The sequence below is a fragment of the Sarcophilus harrisii genome, chromosome 4 (genome assembly GCF_902635505.1).
Source record: "Sarcophilus harrisii chromosome 4, mSarHar1.11, whole genome shotgun sequence".
NCBI lineage: Eukaryota > Metazoa > Chordata > Mammalia > Dasyuromorphia > Dasyuridae > Sarcophilus > Sarcophilus harrisii.
Genome location: NC_045429.1, coordinates 424,855,114 through 424,878,520, shown reverse-complemented (window position 1 = coordinate 424,878,520; position 23,407 = coordinate 424,855,114). Strand labels below are relative to the sequence as shown.

Here is a 23,407-nt window from a genome sequence, read left to right as displayed (position 1 = left end):
GAAAGCAAAAGAGCCTGAAAACAATCTGGTCCCACTTACCAAATAAAGAAAAATGGCTATGAAAGTCTGTATCTGCTTAGATATGGAAGAGAAGCAGTACATCCCTCTGCCTCTCTCTCCCTGCTACCCTCCCTCCATTCATGTACTCTCCCATGTTATGATCTAATCCCATAACAGAAGCATTTAACTTTACACAAGGTATCACCAGGATTTATCCATAATGTCCCCTGTCTATATCTTCTCTGTTACCTCCAACGTAGTCCCACATTCACCCTGACTCCTTTTGTTGTTGGAAAAATGTTTTATTATACTTTTCAGGAAAAATTATTATTATATTGTTTAAATCCAATGATATGTGATTAAAGATTGCCCACACCCACAATGTCTCTTGACTCTAGTACAGCCAGAGATGGTTATCAAGTATTTCTAATTCCTCTAGGCCTCAGATTCCTGTTTTTGTGTTACCACACCTAGGAATTCCACCAGGCAGCCCATCCCAAGCCTTTGTTTTAGATTCCTTGTGTTTTGATTTTATCCAAATTTTGTTGAATGTCTATGGCAGCTCATATCTATCTCAAGCTACTTTGCTTTGTCCTCTTGACAAAATTACTTAACTGTGTATATGGGATTCCTGTGTGGGAAACCCTAGTTAAATAACCCATAATTATGTGGGTTATTTGGTAAATGGTAAATAGTAATATGGAAAATTTTCCAGAATCTGGAGAGAAAGAACAATATCTCCTTTCTGGCTCACTCTAACCTACTAAATGACCTATCTTAAATTTATTTCTAAAACTAATTTGAATTAGTGGGTTTATTCTCATGAACACCAGCATATATTTAGAAAGGTGTCCCTTATATCGTCTTATCATGAGAAGCAAGAAGCATTCCAATTTTCCCAGCATGATGAGTTAGGTGGGGTGGGGTGGGGAACTATAAGGAACAGGATGGGAAGATTGTATGAGTGATAGATTCCCCATCTTTTTCAGGACTGGTAACACTAAGTCAACAGGAGCAAGCCAGGTCTCAGTGATTGCTAGAAGTGGAAGTGAATGAGAATGGGAAAGGTTTAAGATGAAATATGTAAGCTGATTATGGGAACAAGCATTCCAAGGAGTAGAAGAGAAATGGTATATAGCTTTAGAATGGAGGATTGGAGGTGGAGGTGGGTGACTTAAGGGAAATGGGAATAAGGGAATGGTCAGGAGGTATGGTAAAAGGGATGTGAGCAATGACAACAAGGTTCTGAATCCCTGGGCTGGGAAAATTTGTATATATAGAATAAATTATTCTTCTAGAATTGAGGTCACAGCAGTATTTCTGATGGGTTTATATTCCAAAGCGATTTTAAAGGAGGGAAAGAGACCCACATGTGCAAAAATGTTTCTGGCAGCCCTTTTCGTAGTGGTGAGGGACTAGAAACTCAGTGGATGCCCATCAGCTGGAGAATGACTGAATAAATTTGGTATGTGAATGTTATGGAATATTATTGTTCTATAAGAAACAACCATCAGGATGATTTCAGAGAGGCTGGAGAGACTTACATGAACTGATGCCAAGTGAAATGAGCAGAACCAGGAGATTATTATACACGGCAACAAGACTATACGATGATCATTTCTGATGGACATGGCTCTCTTCAACAATGAGATGATTCAAATTAGTTCCAATTGTTCAGTGATGAAGAGAGCTATCTACACTCAGAGAGAGGCCCATGGGAACTGAGTGTAGACGACAACATAGCATTCTCACTCTCTGTTGTTTGCTTGCTTTTTGTTTTCTTTCTCAGGTTTTTTTTTTCTTCTTTACCTGATTTTTCTTGTGCAGCAAGATAACTATAAATATCTATATATAGATATTGGATTTGCCATATATTTTTAACATATTTAACATGTATTAGACTACCTGCCATGTAGGGAGGGAGAGAGGAAGGGGGAAAATTTCGAACAGAAAATTTTGCAAGAGTCAATGCTGAAAAATTACCCATGTGTATGCTTTGTAAATAAAAAGCTTTAATACAATTTAAAAAAGGAAGAAGAAGAGATAGTAAAACCTATCCAAATTGTCCATCATTACAAAAGTTATCAATAAAAAGTGGCTCCATCTTGAAAAGGGAGAGAGAGAGAATACTGAGGTCAATTAGACTGTTTGATCCAATTATTAGCCACCTGTTATATAGCTGGAAATTGGGGAAAGCCAACCTATGTGGAGTTGTAAGAAGCCTGGAACATGACAGAATGGCTTAAAGAGGCTATTTCTGGGATCCTTCCCAGTATGTGATTAGAAATCTTTGGGAATGATACTTTGAGATTTATGCTGGGTTTTTGAAGATTTGAGAGTATGGTAGAATTTCCCCATCAAGTAATATGGAAAAATATGAAGGTTTTTTTTTTTCTTCTGATATTAAACCCCTTATATCAGAAATATACATCACTAGTAATTATTAAAACTGTGCAACAACAGATTTCCTTGACTAAACACTAATTTTAAAAATCTTTCAATTAAAAAAATTAAAATTACAAAATAAAATTAGCTTTTCATTATACAAGATAAAAACAGAAAAAAGAGAGTTATGTATGAAAGTTTAAATCTCTATTATGTGTAGCTGCATTTTTTTTTTAGTGTGTAATAAATTCAATATGCAACCTGCAAAGATTTCCTACTTTACTTTTGTACTTGCTTTTCTTCCCTTTGACATTTTATTTCTTTTCTTTTGATAATTCATCACTAACCTCCCTTTTATACAACTCCTTCGTTTTCAAAATTGAGAATAAAGAGAAGGGAGCCTTATAACAAAGTCATAAATGAGTGAAATAAATGCCTATATTCTCCAACCAAAAATGAATGAGGTTATCATTCTTCTGTCAAGAAATTGGCCATTTATTTCACCACAGGGCCTCCCTGTGATCCAGGGTTGGACATCAAACTTCTTAAGTCATTCGAAATTGTTTTTCTTTATAATTCCTTGTAATAGTGTTCTAACCTCTCTATATATCAGCTCATATTCCCATGTTTCTTTGAAATAGTCACTTTCAATCTCACCCTTGATTTTTTACTCTCATTCATTCCATATATCAAATTATTTGCATTTCTCCTACACACACAAGCAATTCACCCACATAGCCACCACCCTGATTTTCATATGGACTGTTGGAATAGCTTTGGAATTGGACTCTGTACCTCAAAATTTTCCCCATTAGAAGCTATATCTCCCTTAAGGTAACAATGGATTTTCCTAAATTGTAGGTCTGAACTTGTTACTTCCCTCCTTAATTCCAGAGACTCACTTTTACTTCTGATATAAAATATGAACTGCTTTCTTGACCATTTAACAATCTGAGCTGAGCGTACCTTTCTGGACTTTTAAAACACATTTACCCCTCAACTGAGATGACCTTTTGAGTGTTTCTCATAGATGGCACTGCAATCCAGAATTCCTGTCTTTGCACTGGTGGTCCCTCATGTCTGAAATGCACTACCTCCATATCTGTGCCTTTTAAAAATGCCTGAACTCGGCTCAAATTCTTCCTTCTACACAAGACATTCCCTAATCCATCTTTTACTCCCCAAAGCCTCTAAGACTCCAACCCTACCTGATATCACTTTTTAAGTGTTTTGTATCTACCTAGTTATCCCTGTACATGCTGTCTCTCCAGACTGATGACAAATTCCTTTGAGAGCATCTGTATTTTCAGTGCCTATCAATTTCTGCCATGTTGTAGATGCTCAATAAGTGCTTTTGATCGATTTTTTAAAAATTATAAACATGTTACAAACACCTATAAAACAAGTCTCTAGAAAGAAACCTCTTTATAAGGTCAAACAATAGAAGGGTTCCTGATTACCAGTCTATAGGAATCTATTTCAAATGAGAAGTATATCAGAATAAGAAGATGAGAATCAGGGAAACTTCACTCAGCTGAATCAGTTTGGGACGTCCTCTATGAAATCTTTGTTCAGTGTCTTTTCTTGTCATTGCTGAGAAAACTTCTCTTTTTAAAACTGTTGAATGACCTATGGATATCTTGTTTCATTCTAATAGTCAACAAACTATCAAGAGATTGGCTAGAGTGTTGCTGCCAGTCTACCAGCCAGGCAGCCAGGCAGCCAGTTGGCTCTTAGACCTTGGGGGGAAGGCCTGAAGGACAAGTTGAAAATAAGACACGGGTCAGGTGGGAGAGGTGAAAAGCAAATTCCCTTTATTGACCTGAGGGCAAGGATTTATATATGTTTTTAGCAAAAGCAACATTGTGTATTTTTCCCATGGGAAACAGGAACCACAACTGTTTCTCAGTTTCCCTGTTATCTCAGGGATAATACTATTCTCAAGAGACTGAGTGGTGAGCCAACTTTCCTAAATTTACACAGCCTTGGGCTCCAGAACAAACAACAGGGAAAACCTGGGCTGGCCTGAATTCTCTGACTCTTCAGAGCTGGCCCTCAACATTAGAATTAAGCTCGGAGCAGAGCAAGATTGTTGATTCATACATTTTCTTACTATAGAAACACTCTTCCACTCTGTTATCTTCACTTTCTTTGATCATCTAGTTAGGGAGGATAGAAGGAAATGAGGAGATGGCAGTTAAATATTTTCCCCCTTTTGTCTAGTTTAGAGTACTGATGGATAGGAATACAGGAGATCTTATTTTGAGTTTATTTAATTAATTGGTGTTGAAACATTGTTTCCTATAGGTCTGCTGGCTGAGGGTAGAAAAAAGAACTGATTGCTCTTGTTTAAGCAAAAGCCAAAACGTCAGGTGAGAAACCAATGAAGCATACAACATGTATCACCCATCCTGGATTATATATTTTAACTTATTTTGTTCTGGCTGTTCTGTGTTTGCCATTACTACAATGTGAACACACTGATGGGAAATATTTCTCTCCCCAGATCTAGCCTTGGTTAACAAGAATTGGATGGAGGAGAGAAGCAAGCCCTTCGAGTCCAGCTGAGATGAATTGAAAGCTTATGAGTACTCCAGCAAGAGAAATGAGACTTGAATTTCCTATAGTTCTGGAAGTGTGATTTGCCTCAGCCACATGAGTTCTTTATGTGTCTGCCTCATTGCTGTTACTCTAAATGTATGCCCTCTTTTACTACAGAAATCACATATATTTGTAGTATGCCTGGGTTGGATAAGATGACAGGAAAAGATGACAAATATTAGGGGAGATGTTGGTGGAGCTGTTCAATTTGGAGCTCTGTCCAAAGGGTCTTATTAAACTGTGCATGCCCTTTGATCCAGCAGTGTCTCTACTGGGCCTGTATCCCCAAAGAGATCATAAAAAAGGAAAACAAATCCAAATGTGTAAAAAATGTAGCAGCCCTTTTTGTAGTGGCAAAGAACTAGAAACTGAGTGGATGCCCATCAGATAAAGAATGGCTGAATAAACTATAATATATGAATGTAAAGGAATATTATTGTTCTATAAGAAATGATAAGCAGGCTGATTTCAGAGAGGCCTGGAGAGACTTACATGAACTGGTGCTAAGTGAAGTGAATGGAACCAAGAGCACATTTTACAGCAACAAGATTAGGTAATGATCAACTTTGATGAATATGGTTTTTTTCAACAATAAGGTAATTCAGTCCAATTCCAATAGATTTGTGATGAAGAGAGCCATCTGCATCTGGAAAGAAAGAGAGCTGTGGGGACTGAATGTAGATCACGACATACTATTTTCACCTTTTTTGTTATTCTTTACTTGCTTTTTTTTTTTTTTTTTCTTCTCTGATTTTTCTTATGCAGCATGATAAATGTGGAAATATGTGTAGAAGAAATGTACCTCTCCTCAAACTCAAATGACATATATTGGATTACCTGCTATTTAAGGGAGAAGGTGGGGGAAAGGAGGGAGAAAATTTTGCCAGAGGTAAGTATTGAAGTCTTTCTGCATGTGTTTTGAAAGTAAAAAGCTATTTTTTTAAAGAAGTATATGGGGAGGGGGGCAAGAAGAGGAGAGAATATTTAATAGCTACCATCCTTATCTTATCTTAATAAAAACCTTGGTTGAAAACTGATGTCTGCTCACTATAACAAAAGAAACGTGCATTTATTAAGGTGACTACTATATACCATCTCATTTAATAAAACAAGTATGGGAGGTTAACATTTCCATTTTATAGTTACAAAGAACTTTTCCAGAACCACTCAGCTAGTATTTGAGAGATTTTAACTCCTGTCTTCCCTAGTTAGATAAGAGACCAGCCTTCTATTCAAAGTGTGACCAAGCCACCCAACAGGCCCAGAGGGAAAATACACCGATAAAAAATAGTGAGGCAAAGTAGCAGAAGCCCAGATGCACAGATCATATAACTCTACAATCTTATGGAGATCTAATCTGTAATCTGAGAAAGAAATTTGGAAACAGTGCCCAGAAAGGGATGTTATAAATATATCACACATTATTTCATTTTTTAAATATATCTAAATATAGCTAGTCCTTTGGATGTGGGAATCCAGCTCCATTGAATATGGAGAACATGATCATGAAATTACAGGAACCAGACAGGATTCTGTTGAGCGGTCTGTTTATTGACCTGAGAGCCAGAGTTTATATACTCTCTAAATTAATATTGCAAAAATACTAAACTTTTTTGGCTATTTAGTGTACATTCCAAGGTTACAGGTATACATTTCCAACGTTCCAGCTTGACAATAACATTAATCAGTAACTAGTAATAATAATCTACTTATCTAACAGTCATAAACTGGAGCAATTAACAGTAACAAACTACTTATCTAACAAAGTCAAAAATTGCATAGTTTGTTATGTCTTGTTCCAGTTACCTGCATTGTCCACCAAGATACCTTAAATTTATCTCAAGATGTCTTTCATCACTGTCAGGGAAGACTGTGAGCCAATGCTTTGAATTTCCAGTAGCTCTTACAGAGAGCAGATCTCAAGTAATACCGGGATGGTACTCTTCCTGTACATAGACTTATTCCATGCTGGCCCTCTACATTTGGGTTTGGAAGTACTAAAAGTCTGATTTCATTCTTACTGGGAGCCTCCCAAAGAGGAAACTTTATTAATAAAAATGAAGACTTTCTCTGTAACCTATAGCTCAGCACAGAAAGCTTAAGATGCTCAGATCCCAAGATTAATTTGCTTCAAAAGTTGAAAGCGGTGAAGAGATAATTTTTCTATCCATTATATCATGATACTTCTCAGAGCAATATTAAATATACATTAAAGCCCCTGTGGTGGCACAATGAAGAAATAGAAGGTTCTGGGAAAGCAGATTTCAAAGAATTCTGCTAAGCTTGGTTTACTATTATCCACTATCCCTGATCCCCTTCTATCATTCATCTCCAAAGTAAACCAAATTGCAATGTCTACTTGGATTTTCATTACCCCAGACAAAACCCATCAACAAAATTGTCAATAATACTGCCGTGACTCGGATTCGAACCGAGGTTGCTGCGGCCACAACGCAGAGTACTAACCACTATACGATCACGGCTCGCCACTCAACCGGACGTTCACGACGTCAAATCTATCTCTTGCTATCATTTAAATCTGCTTTCCCCAGTAAAGTGAGGTTTTTTTTTCTTCCAACTGTTTTTCACTTCGCTTTCTGATGGTACTAGGTTCTCTTGTTCTAGTCTAAATTCATTTTCCAAGAGTGGAGTTCGGCAGTTCACAGTGGGCACTGTGTAAACAGTTAACATTAGAACATGGACTCTTCTCTCCATTCACAGGGAAACAGTCCCAGTCCACATTATCACGTGTGTGTGTGTGTGTGTGTGTGTGTGTGTGTGTCTGTTTAACTGTGTCTCTCATTTCATGGTTACCTCTCCTTTATCTGTATTGTCCCACATTTCCCAGGGCTCCCAGGGTTTAAGAACCCTCTCTCTGATTCTCTCCCTGCCTGTTACTATCTATCTCTGGGTCCCTTCATCCGCTCTCAAACTCCCACAGGTCAGCCGAAAATCCTCTGGGAACTTTGCTGGATTTGGATTTTCGTGGTTTTTGACATCTTCCTCTTCCCTGAGAAGTCGCAGTTGGCCTCCGGGACAAATAGGAACAGGTGATAGGTACTTGGAAGCTAGTTTCTTCCTCTTTCTCTCTCTCTCTCTCTTTTTTTTTTTTTTTTTTTTTTTACCTTTTTACCACAGGATTTGATTCATGAGTGTCAGGAGATGAAATAAACCAGGAGATCAACAGCTCCTTCCCGGGGATTGAGAGACAACGCTTCCTCCTCACCTGCACCTTCACAAATCCCCACCCCACGGCTCCATCTCTCCTTGCCATCTGACTCAGTACACTGCAGCTCTACTTAAGACACGACCTGAGTCCTAAAGGATTTAATTGAGAGGACCCTTCGTCCATGTCCCACGAGAATCTGGAAGGTCCGAGGGGGGAAGGAAGCCAGAATTTCATAAAGGAAAGAAGAGACCTCATTATCCCCACCCTCAACCCCCATCCCCCTGCAGGTCAGTGACTAAAACAACTAAACAATTTCAAATGAACCATTTTCACTTCATGCCAATTGAAGAAAGGAGACACTTGATATCCATGTGGGACAGAGGCGGGGAGAGGGGGAGTGAGAAGACATTAGAATGTGTCCTATACACTTCACTAAACACAGCCCATCTTTCTTTCTTTCTTTCTTTCTTTCTTTCTTTCTTTCTTTCTTTCTTTCTTTCTTTCATAGCCTTTTATTTACAGGTTAACTTTACAGCATTAACAATTGCCAAACCTCTTGTTCGAATTTTTCACCTTTTACCCCCCACCCCCTCCCCCAGATGGCAGGATGACCAGTAGATATTAAATATATTAAAATATAAATTAGATATACAATAAATATACATGACCAAACCGTTATTTTGCTGTACAAATAGAATCAGACTCTGAAATTTTGTACAATTAGCTTGTGAAGGAAATAAAAAATGCAGGTGGGCATAAATATGGGGATTGGGAATTCAATGTAATGGTTTTTAGTCATCTCCCAGAGTTCTTTTTCTGGGCATAGCTAGTTCAGTTCATTACTGCTCCATTGGAAATGATTTGGTTGATCTCGTTGCTGAGGATGGCCTGGTCCATCAGAACTGGTCATCATATAGTATTGTTGTTGAAGTAAATAATGATCTCCTGGTCCTGCTCATTTCACTCAGCATCAGTTCGTGTAAGTCTCTCCAGGCCTTTCTGAAATCATCCTGTTGGTCATTTCTTACAGAACAATAATATTCCATAATATTCATATATCACAATTTATTCAGCCATTCTCCAACTGATGGCACAGCCCATCTTTCAAGAGAACATCAGTTTTATCTCCTGGAATTAACAGCAAAGTCAATGAATTAGTGAGGTCCCGTATTAGCTGCTTTCTAATTTCTCAACGAGCAATGAGGAAACCCTTTGGTGTTTGTTCGGATTAGCCACGCCCCGGGTAAGAATCGCGCTAGAGTAGTTTTGTTTTGTTTTTCCTTTTTGGCCTCCTTTCCCACAAGACGGAGCAGGGAACAATACGACTTGATTTTTTATTATTATTATTATTATTTTTATTACCACCTCTGGGTTCTCTGACACAGAAAAAAAAAAAAAAAAAAAAGAACGACAGATTTCCGTTCGAGTTATTCGGTCACGTCAGTCGCGTTCTGCTCAAGAGACAAGTAAAAATCGAATTCTGCTCTGGAGTTTGTGGGTCAAGGTCATTGTCTCTCTCTCTTTTTTAATCAGTCCATGGCTTCAAATCGATCGTTACCTCCATTCTCACGGAGAGAGGTGAGAGTGAATTTTAATTCTGCGATACCCACCTCTCTGACCCTAGGTGAAAAACTCCAGGCGCGTCTACCCAGTTTTCAGTTTAATGAGGGAATCTCTGAGCCCTCCCAAGATGTCTTTCATTCCTAAGGAACATGCTCCGATTCTCATTAATTGTCCACCAAGGCATCTCAGGCCAAGCCTTGTATGTTCCAGTAGTTGTCTGGGTCGTGATTGACTCAGATTAAACGTAAACAGTAGTCATTTCTGCTTTGGCCAGAACATTGAGGGTCTTCCCCTCTCAGATTTATTTAGCTTTTTTTTTTTTTTTTTTTTTGGGGGGGGGTTAAGAGTAAATTTTTTCCCTCGGTTGCTACCTAGCCTCAATCACTGCATGGGTGTGGCCTGTCAAACAGACTTGTGGAAGATCCTAGCTTAAAAAGACCAATTGCATTCAGGGGCATATGCGGTCATTCTAATCTATATCTAGCCATTGGACCCAGATGGCTCTGGAGGGGAAAATGAGGCAGGTAGCCTTATACAGCCTTTCTTCATTTAAATCCAATTCATTTGTATCTCACAACATCACCTTCCTGATGTCACGGTCCTCTTTGAGAACGAAGGACAAACAACTCTCCAAAAGTGTAATAGCCCGTACTGGATAACAGCACGCCCTACCCAATTAAGCTACTATATATATATATATATATATATATATATGTATATATATATATATATATATGTGTGTGTGTGTGTGTGTATGTATGTATATGGACCACCCAGAGTAAATTCAGCAGAGAAAGGAAAATGATGCTCAGAATGACACAATAATGTGAATAAAAAGGACCCTCGGATGAAAGCAGTCTTGGCCCGGGTAAGAGATGTGGAAGATGTTTCTTTCTGGCCCTAAATGCACAGATCTCTGCTTCCCTAGGGATGGGGAAGGCGTCCGATGAGGATTTCTTGAAGCCTTCCCTGCGGTTGACATGCAGGCTCTCACACTGTGCGGTTTGCTGTGTTTGTCTTTTGCAGTTGCGGGTGATGCGACAGTGAAACTCTTCAAAGAGCTCCTTTGGGCTGTTGCTGTGGGCGCGGATCACGCTTTCGAGTTACAGCCGGCCCTGCCACCAGAGGCTACAAAGAAAGCTTCAGAGAAAGCGCCGGGCCGAGACAGACCGGCTGGGCTGGGCGGCCGAGGAGCGCGCAAGTTCCAGGAGGAGCCCGAGTGAGAGAGAAATGTCCGCGGTTTGTGAGTGCGCCGCCCGACAGCGGAGTTACAAGTGCCGGACTCGCCCCCTGGGAAGCTGTGCCTCGGGGTGAAAGCGGAGCCTTCGCTTCGCCCACGAGGTGCGAGTCCCGGGAAACAGGCCCTACAGACAGAGCCCCGCGGCCGAATTGAACTAAGGGTGCCGAGACAAAGGTCCCGGCCGCTGAGGGAACGTCGTTCCTGGTGTAAGTGGTTATCACGTTCGCCTCACACGCGAAAGGTCCCCGGTTCGAAACCGGGCGGGAACAATTCTTGGGCCCTTTTTGCACCTTGCCTCGCAAACCCGCCTCTACACTACCCTGTTGCGCTGGCAGCTCGCAACAAATGCTACCAGAACCTCTGGGGCTCACCTTTCTCGCCATCTTGGCGCTTGTTACGCCGGCTCCTGCCTACCTTGTTGTGGCAGTTTGTTCGCTCCTGAAGCTCTTAACAAAGGGGTAGGCGGGCCACACGGAAGGCCACCTGCCCCTCGCGATCACTCAACTAGTCTTTATTAAAGGCTTGTCTACCAGGTGCCAAGCACGGGGCTGAACGTTGGAGACATCAACAAAGGCAAAGGACCCGTCCAACCCGCAAGGAGCTCACGATCCAATAAATGGGGGTGCCCCGGCCTTTGGCCGAGATTGCGCACAGTTAGGTATTTGTTCAACATCCAGATGATCAGCGACTTCCTGTAGATGCCAAATGCACGGCCCTGACCCCAGGTCGTGACCTGACCTTGACCCAGACAGACACCAAAAGTCCAGGCGCAAAACACTCCACCACCACAAACCAGCCGACTGGCTGCGTTCCGCTTCTAGCACCTCTGAGATGCTGGGTCTGCGGCGACTTAGTCCCACGAAAATAAGGTGCGCTCTTGTTTCCGCCCGGTTTCGAACCGGGGACCTTTCGCGTGTGAGGCGAACGTGATAACCACTACACTACGGAAACCCGGCGTGGAGGCCCTGCCCAGGAACGCCCCTTCGAGTGGGAAGGCTCGCCCAGCCCGCTCGGGTCCGCTCGGGCCCGCTCAGCCACCCTTGCAAGCCGGCCTTCATAGAACTCCCTCCTGGGCCTCTAAGAAGCTGTAGCAGGCGCCCGGCACAATTTGTTACAGAGGCGGACGCAGGCGCTGGGGAGCGCTTAACGTCTGGCCAGACACCGAGACGTTGGGGGGACAGGGGACGTTGGCGTCCCCCCAACCCCAGCCAAAAACAGTCCCCTGATCTTTGTCTTGCCACTGCACTGAGAGGACGATGGAAGACGGACCAAGACCACGACTTTGTGGCACTATGCCTCGCTGCAGTCCCATTCACGCCCGAGTCAAGATCTCGACCCCTTTCCCCCACCACCCCACCCCCGTGCTGTCACTTTGTCATCTTCCAAAACCAAGGACAAACGACCCTCACTTGTGAATAGCTGCTCCTGCTCTGGATGGTCACTGGCAGGCGCTCACCCAGCTCTGCCGGCTCCATCTCTCTCCACTTCCAGCTCCACCTTCCTCCACCTCCACGCTCTGGTTTAGCCATAGAAGAAACTATGGATCATGAGGAGTAGTTGGGTGACTAGTTCTTCAAAGACAATGGGGGAGAAAAAGGAAAATACGCCCAACGTGGGGCTCGAACCCACGACCCTGAGATTAAGAGTCTCATGCTCTACCGACTGAGCTAGCCGGGCGATAAGAAATATGTTTTCCTTTTCCCTTTCCTCCCCCACGTGGGTACCATTCCTGGAATACAGTCCCTCAGTGATTGTTCTTTATAGAATCCTTTTGTTCTATCAGTTGTTAGCCTGGGTAAAGGGGAAGTTCTAGGTGAGGTACCGAAAATTGTTTCTCAAACTCTCTTCCTCCCCTTCTCCGCCTCCTTTTCCTCCTCCTTCTCTATCCCTTGTCTTCTCCTTCTCCTCCTTTTCCTTCTTCCCAACCCTTAAATGTGTTTCTCTCTCTCCAAGTTTAATGCCAGTGTCTGAATAAATTATTAGCTTAGTCACTAATTGGTGACTTAATTAGTCACTCAACGTGACTAGTTCTTTAAAGGAACTAGGAGAGAGAAAAGGACAATGTATCCCACGTGGGGACCCACGACCCTGAGATACGTGGGGAGTTAAGACCCTGAGATTAAGAGTCTCATGCTCTACCGACTGAACTAGCCGGAAGAAAGAAAACACATTATCCTTTTCCATTTCCTTACCCATGGGGATACCATTCCTGGAATACATTCCCTTAGGGATTGTCCTTTTTAGAATCTTTGTATTCTATCAAAAGTTAGCTTGAGTAAAGGAGAATTCCTAGATGAAATACCAAAAATTGTTCCTCAAACTCTTTCTTTCCTTCTCCTTCTCCATCCTTTGTCTTCCTCCCCTTCTCCTCTTTTTCCTTCTTCCGAACCCTCAAATGTGTATTTCTCTCTCCAGGTTTAGTGACAGTGACTCAATAAATCATTAGCTTACTGAGTGACTGGTTCTTAAAGCAAATGGGGGACAGGAAAGAAAAACGCGCCCAACGTGGGGATCGAACCCACGACCCTGAGATTAAAAGTCTCATGCTCTAACGACTGAGCTAGCCCGGCAACGAAAGGAAAAAAATTCTTGCCACCCCTCCCCCAACAGTAACTGCTCACTACCATTCTTGGAATAGTTACTGCTATCCTGAAGTATCTTAGATTGGTCCTTGCCTTGTGTCTATTCCTCTCCCCATCTCTATGAATCTGTGTCCCTCTGCCTGTCTCTCGTTGCAAACTTAGTGACACTGTTTGAGTAAATGACTGCGTTTGTTGAGTGGCCGGTTCTTCACAGAACATAGGAACGCGCCCAACGTGGGGCTCGAACCCACGACCCTGAGATTAAGAGTCTCATGCTCTACCGACTGAGCTAGCCAGGCAACGCTGGGAAAAAATTCTTGCCACCGCTTCCCCAACAGTAACTGCTCACTACCATTCTTGGAATAATTACTGCTATGCTGAAGTCCCTTAGATTGGTCCTCTCCTTGTGTCTGTTCTTCTCCCTGTCTCTATGAATCTGTGTCCGTCTGCTCTCTCTCATTGCAAACTTAGTGACACTGTTTGAGTAAATGACTGGGCTTGTTGAGTGGCTGGTTCTTCAAAGAGCTTTGGAGGAGAAAAAGAAAAACGCGCCCAACGTGGGGCTCGAACCCACGACCCTGAGATTAAGAGTCTCATGCTCTACCGACTGAGCTAGCCGGGCAACGCAGGGAAAAAATTCTTGCCACCCCTTCCCCAACAGTAACTCACCACTCCCATTCTTGGAATACCGTTCCTGCAAAGGTGAAGTCCCTTAGATTGGTCCTCTCCTTGTGTCTGTTCTTCTCCCTGTCTCTATGAATCTGTGTCCGTTTGCCTGTCTCTCATTGCAAACTTAGTGACACTGTTTGAGTAAATGACTGCGCTTGTTGAGTGGCCGGTTCATCAAAGAGCATTGGAGGAGAAAAAGAAAAAGGCACCCAACGTGGGGCTCGAACTCACGATCCTGAGATTAAGAGTCTCATGCTCTACCGACTGAGCTAGCCGGGAAACGTAACAAAACAAATGCTTGCCACCCCTCCCCCAACAGTAACTGTTCACTACCATTCTTGGAATAGTTACTGCTATGCTGAAGTCCCTTAGATTGGTCCTCTCCTTGTGTCTGTTCTTCTCCCTGTCTCTATGAATCTGTGTCCGTCTGCTCTCTCTCATTGCAAACTTAGTGACACTGTTTGAGTAAATGACTGGGCTTGTTGAGTGGCTGGTTCTTCAAAGAGCTTTGGAGGAGAAAAAGAAAAACGCGCCCAACGTGGGGCTCGAACCCACGACCCTGAGATTAAGAGTCTCATGCTCTACCGACTGAGCTAGCTGGGCAACGCAGGGAAAAAATTCTTGCCACCCCTTCCCCAACAGTAACTCATCACTCCCATTCTTGGAATACCGTTCCTGCAAAGGTGAAGTCCCTTAAATTGGTCCTCTCCTTGTGTCTGTTCTTCTCCCTGTCTCTATGAATCTGTGTCCGTTTGCCCGTCTCTCATTGCTAACTTAGTGACACTGTTTGAGTAAATGACTGCGTTTGTTGAGTGGCCGGTTCTTCAAAGAGCATTGGAGGAGAAAAAGAAAAACGCGCCCAACGTGGGGCTCGAACCCACGACCCTGAGATTAAGAGTCTCATGCTCTACCGACTGAGCTAGCCGGGCAACGTAACAAAAAAAAAATCCTTGCCACCCCTCCCCCAACAGTAACTCCTCACTACCATTCTTGGAATACCGTTCCTGCAAAGGTGAAGTCCCTTAGATTGGTCCTTGCCTTGTGTCTATTCCTCTCCCCATCTCTATGAATCTGTGTCCCTCTGCCTGTCTCTGGTTGCAAACTTAGTGACACTGTTTAAGTAGATGACTGCGTTTGTTGAGTGGCCGGTTCTTCACAGAACATAGGAGGAGAAAAAGAAAAACGCGCCCAACGTGGGGCTCGAACTCACGACCCTGAGATTAAGAGTCTGATGCTCTACCGACTGAGCTAGCCGGGCAACGAAACAAAACAAATGCTTGCCACCCCTCCCCCAACAGTAACTCCTCACTACCATTCTTGGAATACCGTTCCTGCAAAGGTGAAGTCCCTTAGATTGGTCCTTGCCTTGTGTCTATTCCTCTCCACATCTCTATGAATCTGTGTCCCTCTGCCTGTCTCTCATTGCAAACTTAGTGACACTGTTTGAGTAAATGACTGTGCTTGTTGAGTGGCTGGTTCTTCAAAGAGCTTTGGAGGAGAAAAGAAAAACGCGCCCAACGTGGGGCTCGAACCCACGACCCTGAGATTAAGAGTCTCATGTTCTACCGACTGAGCTAGCCGGGCAACGCTGGGAAAAAATTCTTGCCACCGCTTCCCCAACAGTAACTGCTCACTACCATTCTTGGAATAGGTACTGCTATGCTGAAGTCCCTTAGATTGGTCCTCTCCTTGTGTCTGTTCTTCTCCCTGTCTCTATGAATCTGTGTCCGTCTGCTCTCTCATTGCAAACTTAGTGACACTGTTTGAGTAAATGACTGGGCTTGTTGAGTGGCTGGTTCTTCAAAGAGCTTTGGAGGAGAAAAAGAAAAACGCGCCCAACGTGGGGCTCGAACCCACGACCCTGAGATTAAGAGTCTCATGCTCTACCGACTGAGCTAGCCGGGCAACGCAGGGAAAAAATTCTTGCCACCCCTTCCCCAACAGTAACTCACCACTCCCATTCTTGGAATACCGTTCCTGCAAAGGTGAAGTCCCTTAGATTGGTCCTCTCCTTGTGTCTGTTCTTCTCCCTGTCTCTATGAATCTGTGTCCGTTTGCCTGTCTCTCATTGCAAACTTAGTGACACTGTTTGAGTAAATGACTGCGCTTGTTGAGTGGCCGGTTCATCAAAGAGCATTGGAGGAGAAAAAGAAAAAGGCGCCCAACGTGGGGCTCGAACTCACGACCCTGAGATTAAGAGTCTCATGCTCTACCGACTGAGCTAGCCGGGCAACGCAACAAAACAAATGCTTGCCACCCCTCCCCCAACAGTAACTGTTCACTACCATTCTTGGAATAGTTACTGCTATGCTGAAGTCCCTTAGATTGGTCCTCTCCTTGTGTCTGTTCTTCTCCCTGTCTCTATGAATCTGTGTCCGTCTGCTCTCTCTCATTGCAAACTTAGTGACACTGTTTGAGTAAATGACTGGGCTTGTTGAGTGGCTGGTTCTTCAAAGAGCTTTGGAGGAGAAAAAGAAAAACGCGCCCAACGTGGGGCTCGAACCCACGACCCTGAGATTAAGAGTCTCATGCTCTACCGACTGAGCTACCCGGGAAACATACAAACGTTTTTTTCCCTTCCATTTTTTATGGTATTTTCAGATTGGAAGCCATTGAAGGTTGGTTTTGATGTAGGGAAAGTTAAAATAGCAACCATGTTGTATTTTTTTCGTACCTTACTCGTGTAAAGGATCATTGCTTTGGATTTTTCTCCACTTTCATTACGGTTCCACAAGAAAGGCTCATTCGTGCTCAGGGAATAGAAGCATCAGCTAGAGTCCAAAAAAGTGTAAAAGGCACTAAATCCAGGGTCGTGGAGAGAAAGGGTGGGATAGCACACTGAATAACAACACGATTTTGTGCCGGACATCCAGATCCCATTGGAGTTTTTTTAAGATCCTTCAGTGAACATTGACTACCCCATAGAGCCTGCTCAATTGCCCGGGTTACACAGACTGTGTCAATTCCTATGAAACGCACTTTGCCAGGTCACAAAACTCTCTCGCTTCCTCTTCAGCCCCAATTAAATAGATACAGAGAATGGCGAAAGTGGTGTCAACCTGTGGTCAGGTGTTGTCAAGGTATGAATGGAAGCTGGACAAGAGGATAATCCATTGAAAACATACACAAATCAGCCTAGTGGGGGTCAAGAAGACGAAGACTTGGCCTCAACTGAGCTGACTCTTGATAGAACAAAAAGATTAAAAAAAAAAAAAAAAACAAACCCAATCCTGAAGGACTGGATTCCAGGAATGAGGCGTGGAGATGGCCGAGGAAAAGAGAAGGAAATGAAGTATTGCAATGCCCGGCTAGCTCAGTCGGTAGAGCATGAGACTCTTAATCTCAGGGTCGTGGGTTCGAGCCCCACGTTGGGCGTGTACTATTCTTTTCTCCATTTTCTTTAAAGAATCAGTCACATTGAGTGACTAATTAATAGTCACCAGTTACTGACTAATCTAATAATTTATTCAGACTAAATTTGGAGAGAGGGAAACACATTTAAAGGTTGGGAAGAAGGAATAGGAGGAGAAGGAGAAGACAAGGGATTGAGAAGGAGGACGAAAAGGAGGCGGAGAAGGGGAGGAAGAGAGTTTGAGAAACAATTTTCGGTACCTCACCTAGAACTTCCCCTTTACCCAGGCTAACAACTGATAGAACAAAAGGATTCTATAAAGGACAATCACTGCGGGACTGACTGTATTCCAGAAATGGTACCCACGTGGGGGAGGAAAGGGACAAGGAAAATGTGTCTTTTCTTGCCCGGCTAGCTCAGTCGGTAGAGCATGAAACTCTTAATCTCAGGGTCGTAGGTTCGAACCACACGTTGGGCGCTTTCTCCTTTTTCTCCCCCATTTTCTTTGAAGAACTAGTCGCCCAACTCCACATGCTCCATAATTTCTTCCGTGGCTAAACCAGACCTTGGAGGTGGAGGGAGGTGGAGCTGGAAGTGGAGAGAGACGGAGCCGGTAGAGCTGGGTGAGCGTCTGCCAGTGACCACCCAATTGCTCTCGAGAGCAGGAGCAGCTTTCCAGAGGTGAGTGTCGTTTGTCCTTGGTTTTGGAAGATGACAAAGTGACAGCACGGTGGGGGCTGGGGGCAGGGAGGGGAATGGGAGGAAAGGGGCGAGATCTTGACCCGGGAGTGAATGGGGAGGCAGTTACTTTGCCAGTCTGCGGCGAGGCAGAGTCGCACAGTCGTGGTCTTGGTCCGTCTTCCATCGTCCTCTCAGTGCAGTGGCAAGACAAAGATCAGGGGACTGTTTTTGGCTGGGGTGGGGGGGACGCCAACGTCCCCTGTCCCCCCAACGTCTCGGTGTCTGGCCAGACGTTAAGCGCTCCCCAGCGCCTGCGTCCGCCTCTGTAACAAATTGTGCCGGGCGCCTGCTACAGCTTCTTAGAGGCCCAGGAGGGAGTTCTATGAAGGCCGGCTTGCAAGGGTGGCTGAGCGGGCCCGAGCGGACCCGAGCGGGCTGGGCGAGCCTTCCCACTCGAAGGGGCGTTCCTGGGCAGGGCCTCCACGCCGGGTTTCCGTAGTGTAGTGGTTATCACGTTCGCCTCACACGCGAAAGGTCCCCGGTTCGAAACCGGGCGGAAACAAGAGCGCACCTTATTTTCGTGGGACTAAGTCGCCGCAGACCCAGCATCTCAGAGGTGCTAGAAGCGGAACGCAGCCAGTCGGCTGGTTTGTGGTGGTGGAGTGTTTTGCGCTCTGGACATTTTGGTGTCTGTCTGGGTCAAGGTCTGGGTCACTGACCTGGGGTCAGGGCCGTGCATTTTGGCATCTACAGGAAGTCGCTGATCATCTGGATGTTGAACAAATACCTAACTGTGCGCAATCTCGGCCAAAGGCCGGGGCACCCCCATTTATTGGATCGTGAGCTCCTTGCGGGTTGGACGGGTCCTTTGCCTTTGTTGATGTCTCCAACGTTCAGCCCCGTGCTTGGCACCTGGTAGACAAGCCTTTAATAAAGACTAGTTGAGTGATCGCGAGGGGCAGGTGGCCTTCCTGTGTGGCCCGCCGTACCCCCTTTAGTTTAAGAGCTTCAGGAGCGAACAAACTGCCACAACAAGGTAGGCAGGAGCCGGCGTAACAAGTGCCAAGATGGCGAGAAAGGTGAGCCCCAGAGGTTCTGGTAGCATTTGTTGCGAGCTGCCAGCGCAACAGGGTAGTGTAGAGGCGGGTTTGCGAGGCAAGGTGCAAAAAGGGCCCAAGAATTGTTTCCGCCCGGTTTCGAACCGGGGACCTTTCGCGTGTGAGGCGAACGTGATAACCACTACACTACGGAAACGACGTTCCCTCACAGCGGCCGACTCTTTTTTGTCTCGGCACCTCTTAGTTCATTTCGGCGCCGCGGGGCATCTGTCTGCTAGGGACTGTTTCCCCCGGGGACTCGCACCTCGTGGGCGAAGCGAAGGCTCCGCTTTCACCCCGAGGCACAGCTTCCCAGGGGGCGAGTCCGGCACTTGTAACTCCGCTGTCGGGCGGCGCACTCACAAACCGCGGACATTTCTCTCTCACTCGGGCTCCTCCTGGAACTTGCGCGCTTCCTCCCGGCCGCCCAGCCCAGCCCGGTCTGTCTCGGCGCCCGGCGCTTTCTCTGAAGCTTTCTTGTGTAGCCTCTGGCTGGCAGGGCCGGCTGTAACTCGAAAGCGTGATCCGCGCCCACAGCAACAGCCCAAAGGAGCTCTTTGAAGAGTTTCACTGTCGCATCACCCGCAACTGCAAAAGACAAACACAGCAAACCGCACAGTGTGAGAGCCTGCATGTCAACCGCAGGGAAGGCTTCAAGAAATCCTCATCGGACGCCTTCCCCATCCCTAGGGAAGCAGAGATCTGTGCATTTAGGGCCAGAAAGAAACATCTTCCACATCTCTTACCCGGGCCAAGACTGCTTTCATCCGAGGGTCCTTTTTATTCACATTATTGTGTCATTCTGAGCATCATTTTCCTTTCTCTGCTGAATTTACTCTGGGTGGTCCTTTGTCGTCGTCTTCAAATTATTTCTCTTTTTTTTTTTGGCGAGAAATAACTCACCAGTTAATTAGCCACTCCTTAGTTGTCTGGCGCACCTTTTCTTTTTTCCCAAAAAGGTTTTTTTTCCTATTAAAAAAGAAATTCAATGAATATTATGATATATGTTGGTACTCTTCTTTATCTCTTGACTTAGGAAATATATACATATATATATATATATATATATAAATACATACAGAAATGAGATCATTGGATCAAAGCGTAGGAACACTTTCGCGACGATCATATATATTCCAATTTCTTTCCCAACATGGTTGAACCAATTTGTAATTGAGTTTCACCATCAGTAAATGAGTTTTTCTTTCTTCCAAAGGTCCCTCCAACCATGACGATTCCATATTATGTTATATTTGCTAATTTGCTGGGTTTGAGGTAAAACTTTGGAATTATTTTGACTTGTGTTTATTTCTTTTTATTTGTGATTTGCAGCAATATTTCATTAGGTGGTTTATCATTTGAAAGTCTCTTGGAAATTGATCATAATCATTTGAAACAATGACTTGTTTTGCCAGATGGTACTTAGTTTCATAAATGAGTAAATTTTCAGGATATCAGACTTCTTTCAAGTGGTTTCAGATGTAAGTTTTGCCGGTATATGTCTTCCTTCTTATAATGCCTGTATTGATCCTATTCCTGCAGGAGTTGTTACATTTTCTGTGGTTTAAAAAAAATTAATTTTCTCTTTTAATATCATCTCTATCACTTATTTGGTTAAGAACTTCCACTGAGTTGTAATTATGAGACTCCTTTCACTCTCCTCTAATTTGGGTAGATCATATATTTGGAATTCCAATATATGATAGAATAAATCAGGCTAAACTTATTTTCTACCAAAATGAGTTTCATTGTCCCTGGAAGTTATTTTGTTTTGTTTTGTTTTTTTTTTTTAATTTAATAGCCTTTTATTTACAGGATATATACATGGGTAACTTTACAGCATTAACAATTGCCAAACCTCTTGTTCCAATTTTTCACCTCTTACCCCCCCCCCCCCTCCCCTAGATGGCAGGATGACCAGTAGATGTTAAATATATTAAAATATAACTTAGATACACAATAAGTATACATGACCAAAACATTATTTTGCTGTACAAAAAGAATCAGACTCTGAATTATTGTACAATTAGCTTGTGAAGGAAATCAAAAATGCAGGTGGGCATAAATATAGGGATTGGGAATTCAATGTCATGGTTTTTAGTCATCTCCCAGAGTTCTTTTTCTGGGCATAGCTAGTTCAGTTCATTACTGCTCCATTAGAAATGATTTGGTTGATCTCGTTGCTGAGGATGGCCTGATCCATCAGAACTGGTCATCATATAGTATTGTTGTTGAAGTATATAATGATCTCCTGGTCCTGCTCATTTCACTCAGCATCAGTTCGTGTAAGTCTCTCCAGGCCTTTCTGAAATCATCCTGTTGGTCATTTCTTACAGAACAGTAATATTCCATAATATTCATATACCACAATTTATTCAGCCATTCTCCAACTGATGGACATCCATTCAGTTTCCAGTTTTTAGCCACTACAAAAAGGGCTGCCACAAACATTCGTGCACATACAGTTTTTTTTTTTAAATAAAATGCATTTCTTATCAATATCTTTGCTTACATCCCCTACAATCATTAACATAGCCCTTCCATTATGGGAAGCTTTTAAATAAGTATTCAAAAGAGAGGGGAAAGTGATTCACCAAAGTTAAATAACACATAAGATGTCTGATATTCTTTGGAGAGAGATGTCTCCATAAAAATCCAGCTGTTCAAATGCTTTTTCTCTAAGGTCAAGCATAGTTGATTTTGTCATATTCCGGTTTCAGTCTTTTTTGTTGTTTGTCCTTTCCATTTATGTTGCTCTAATTATTATATGTATTGGTTTCTTAGTACTTAACTTCACTTTGTAATAGTCCGGTTGTCTTCTCGGGCTTTTTAGTTTTGATCATTTCGTGCAGGAAGAGGTGGATTTGACTAAAAAACCAACTTACTATGGCATTAATATTTCATTATATCAGTTGCCTTAGCTTATTTTTATTCCAGTTTATTATTACCCAGTTGGCGAGTATCTACTTTGGTTCCATTTCCTTGTTACAACGTAATATTTATAGCAGGATTTTTTGTAATAAGTCGAATTTTTATTTTTTATCATTGTATTCCTTAGAGCAGATGCTATCCATATTAGTTTACAAATTTAGTGTTATACTGCTTAACGTAGCAACCAGATGTTTTACAGAGCTAGAAAAATAATCACAAAATTCATTTGAAGGAACAAAAGGTCTATTATTATTGAATGAAATAATGGGGGAAAGTAGAAATGACAGGGAAAAGTCACAGAGCACTTCCAGACACCAGACTATTTTATAAAACTACATAATTGTTGAACATCACCTCAACCCTTCTCTCATTACTTCCTTATCAAGGAAAGGGGGGTTGAATAAAAGAAAGAACTGATTGAAAAGAAAAGAAAATAGATGCTTTTAGTTACATGGAATGAAAATATCTTCCCAGGAGAGAATTATTGTAAGTACAATGGGAAAGGAAGCAGTTGATGTAAAAAGAAATCTCTTTATCAAATCTCTCTGGTAAGGGACTAATATCTAAGATATACAGGCACCTAACAGAAATAATATAAAACCAAAAACCATTCCCCAAAAAGAATGGCAGACCATTAACAACCACATATAATGTTGCTCCAAATCACTAAATACAAAAATCCAAACAACTCTCAGGTTCCTTTCACACCACACTCAGCAAAGTTGTGAAAATGCCAAAAGAGAATAACCAATGTTAGATGAATCATGGGGAAAGAGACATAGTAATGAACTGGTGGATGCAGTGGTGGTGTAGTGTATAGACAGAAAACTGGACCTGGAGTTAAATCTCTACGTGACCCTGGTAAATCACAGAATCCTTTTTGTCTCAGTTTCCTCATCTGTAAAATAAACTGGAAAAAGAAATGGCAAACCACTCCATTATCTTTGCCAAGAAAACCCCAAATGAGATCACAAAGAGTCAGAAATGACTGAACAACAATAACAAAATCACCATTAGCTGAGAAATTATATTCAACATGAATACAGACAGCATTCATCGAGTTTGCTCTTTCTTGTAAACAATTTAAGATTATGAATTTAGCCATCATCAACAAATACAAACATTTCAATACACAGA

General features: G+C 43.0%; 15 non-coding genes across 15 annotated transcripts; 3 read left to right on the top strand and 12 right to left on the bottom strand.

Annotated features, from left to right (window-relative positions):
- Positions 1 to 7,397: 7,397 nt before the first annotated feature.
- Positions 7,398 to 7,469, bottom strand: TRNAH-GUG. Its single transcript has one exon. It is a non-coding gene; the product is annotated as a tRNA-His (tRNA).
- A 3,686-nt stretch (positions 7,470 to 11,155) lies between these two features.
- On the top strand, positions 11,156 to 11,227 carry TRNAV-CAC. The gene has a single exon. It is a non-coding gene; the product is annotated as a tRNA-Val (tRNA).
- Positions 11,228 to 11,836: 609 nt separating this feature from the next.
- TRNAV-CAC lies at positions 11,837 to 11,909 on the bottom strand. Its single transcript has one exon. It is a non-coding gene; the product is annotated as a tRNA-Val (tRNA).
- Positions 11,910 to 12,562: 653 nt separating this feature from the next.
- TRNAK-CUU lies at positions 12,563 to 12,635 on the bottom strand. Its single transcript has one exon. It is a non-coding gene; the product is annotated as a tRNA-Lys (tRNA).
- Positions 12,636 to 13,455: 820 nt separating this feature from the next.
- On the bottom strand, positions 13,456 to 13,528 carry TRNAK-UUU. The gene has a single exon. It is a non-coding gene; the product is annotated as a tRNA-Lys (tRNA).
- A 238-nt stretch (positions 13,529 to 13,766) lies between these two features.
- TRNAK-CUU lies at positions 13,767 to 13,839 on the bottom strand. The gene has a single exon. It is a non-coding gene; the product is annotated as a tRNA-Lys (tRNA).
- Positions 13,840 to 14,089: 250 nt separating this feature from the next.
- TRNAK-CUU lies at positions 14,090 to 14,162 on the bottom strand. The gene has a single exon. It is a non-coding gene; the product is annotated as a tRNA-Lys (tRNA).
- Positions 14,163 to 14,739: 577 nt separating this feature from the next.
- On the bottom strand, positions 14,740 to 14,812 carry TRNAK-CUU. Its single transcript has one exon. It is a non-coding gene; the product is annotated as a tRNA-Lys (tRNA).
- Positions 14,813 to 15,065: 253 nt separating this feature from the next.
- Positions 15,066 to 15,138, bottom strand: TRNAK-CUU. The gene has a single exon. It is a non-coding gene; the product is annotated as a tRNA-Lys (tRNA).
- Positions 15,139 to 15,720: 582 nt separating this feature from the next.
- TRNAK-CUU lies at positions 15,721 to 15,793 on the bottom strand. Its single transcript has one exon. It is a non-coding gene; the product is annotated as a tRNA-Lys (tRNA).
- A 248-nt stretch (positions 15,794 to 16,041) lies between these two features.
- Positions 16,042 to 16,114, bottom strand: TRNAK-CUU. Its single transcript has one exon. It is a non-coding gene; the product is annotated as a tRNA-Lys (tRNA).
- A 253-nt stretch (positions 16,115 to 16,367) lies between these two features.
- On the bottom strand, positions 16,368 to 16,440 carry TRNAK-CUU. Its single transcript has one exon. It is a non-coding gene; the product is annotated as a tRNA-Lys (tRNA).
- Positions 16,441 to 17,511: 1,071 nt separating this feature from the next.
- On the top strand, positions 17,512 to 17,584 carry TRNAK-CUU. Its single transcript has one exon. It is a non-coding gene; the product is annotated as a tRNA-Lys (tRNA).
- Positions 17,585 to 18,731: 1,147 nt separating this feature from the next.
- TRNAV-CAC lies at positions 18,732 to 18,804 on the top strand. The gene has a single exon. It is a non-coding gene; the product is annotated as a tRNA-Val (tRNA).
- Positions 18,805 to 19,423: 619 nt separating this feature from the next.
- Positions 19,424 to 19,496, bottom strand: TRNAV-CAC. The gene has a single exon. It is a non-coding gene; the product is annotated as a tRNA-Val (tRNA).
- Between the last annotated feature and the right edge of the window lie 3,911 nt (positions 19,497 to 23,407).